We start from the raw sequence: 1,655 nt of genomic DNA, 5'->3' as shown, positions 1-1,655 counted from the left end.
TTTTTTTTTTTTTTTTTTTAGTGCAAATGGACTAAATCTGTTCATTAGAGGAAATGTCCCTTTGTGCCAAATCAAACTGAGGATGCTGCAAACAAAATATTACAATATGAAAMCTATATATTTAAAATCAGACTATTTTATATATACTGTATATAAATTTTYTTCACAAAATGCTTGGATGAAGGAGAAACCTGATGGATGAAGGAGGACAGCAGCAGCCCCTCCAGTTTTGACAGCAGTGTGACGTTTCAGGGAAGGTGTTATATGATGTTTTCAAACTGTCAGGTTTTGTCATCACCTCCTGTTTAGGCAGCCATCTCTGCTCCTCTGCCTGTGAGGAGGAGGAGGAGGAGAGCATGAAACAAAACAAGATGTCTGATAAAATGTTGAAGGCAGCCACAGCTGCTGACTAAAACTCCAACATCAGTTTGATAAGAATCTAAACTATAAGACGTGAAACAAAAAGAAAACCAAGAGGACTACTTGTTGTGGCCACCGTGGCAACCATACACCTGTGTCTGTCRCTCCCTGATAACCAACCTGAAACAGGCAGAAACAAGACTGAAAAGTAGGCCTCATACAGTCACTGTAAGTCCAAAATTAAAAACTCTTAAACCACGAGCAACAGAAAGTTCTTCTGGTCAAATTTTTTATATTTCTACATTTATTGCAAAAAATATGATAAATTAGAAAGTTCATAAATGAAGTCATGGAAGCTTGAATAAGGGAAACGCTGGGTGATAGAAGACAAAACACATTTTGATGCATTATTTGTATATTTATCAAAATGAGCTGTTAATTTACAAATTCTTAAAAAGTAGTTTTAGATTTTTTTTAGGATGCTCAGTGACATCTGTTATTGAATGTTTTAGGAACAATTTTCCAAAATCATAAAACTTAATTTGATTGTATAAAAAAAAAAACGTAAAACACACCAAAGTGTCAGTTTAGATGTATAAAGTCCAACTTTCTGTAACTTGTACCAGCTTTTACTGATGCTGCTGACATTACCAGTGTCTGAGTTCTGAAGGTCCAAACAGGGTTGGCTTTTCTCATTTGTTTCACCAAAATCCCACTGATGRCCATTTGAATTTTCTGTTTTTATTTTTGCAAATTGTGTTTACCTTGTGTGACGTACTGTTGCTAAAAGTCAGGACATTCTCTACACAAAGGTGCCTCAGTGCTGACCCCTTTTTAAAAAGTAAACATATTTCAGTCGCCTGAAGATAAATCTTTAGATTCTTTAGCAAATGTTCGTGGTTTTAGTTGCAGCTGTGTTGCACCTTTCGGGCTTTCCCTGCAGTCAGACTAGAAGTGACAGTCTTTGTAAAGGTCACCGTCTTCGTGACCTTCCATGTCTCTGCTGTAGCTCTCAGCCTCCTTCACCTCCCCCCTCAGAGGCACAGCGGTGGGCACCTTGTAGCATTTTCTAGGAGACGAGTCGCTGCATGAAGCTCAGCCGGGTCACGTCAGAGACGGTGCACCAAGGTCATCTGCTGGAGGAGGAGCACTGTGGAACCACGGGGATAAGGAGAGTGTTGCTTCTGAAACGACTTACAGCGGGTAAAATAAGTATTGAACACGTCACCATTTTTCTCAGTAAATATATTACTAGAGGTGCTAATGACATGAAATTTTCACCAGATGTCGGTAAC

The 1,655-nt window shown here is 38.7% G+C and overlaps 1 long non-coding RNA gene across 1 annotated transcript in view; it reads right to left on the bottom strand.

Moving 5' to 3' along the window:
• Nucleotides 1–1,017: 1,017 nt before the first annotated feature.
• The window catches only part of LOC106525102 (uncharacterized), a 30,582-nt gene continuing 29,944 nt past the window's right edge, over nt 1,018–1,655 (bottom strand). Inside the window, exon 3 of the long non-coding RNA XR_001311068.1 lies at nt 1,018–1,510. This is a non-coding gene — a long non-coding RNA (uncharacterized LOC106525102). The remainder of the gene's footprint in view (nt 1,511–1,655) is intronic.

The sequence above is a fragment of the Austrofundulus limnaeus genome, unplaced genomic scaffold (assembly GCF_001266775.1).
Source record: "Austrofundulus limnaeus strain Quisiro unplaced genomic scaffold, Austrofundulus_limnaeus-1.0 Scaffold3, whole genome shotgun sequence".
Taxonomy (NCBI): Eukaryota; Metazoa; Chordata; class Actinopteri; order Cyprinodontiformes; family Rivulidae; genus Austrofundulus; species Austrofundulus limnaeus.
Note: the sequence above shows the minus strand (reverse complement) of the source record. Positions and strands in the feature narration are given on the sequence as shown.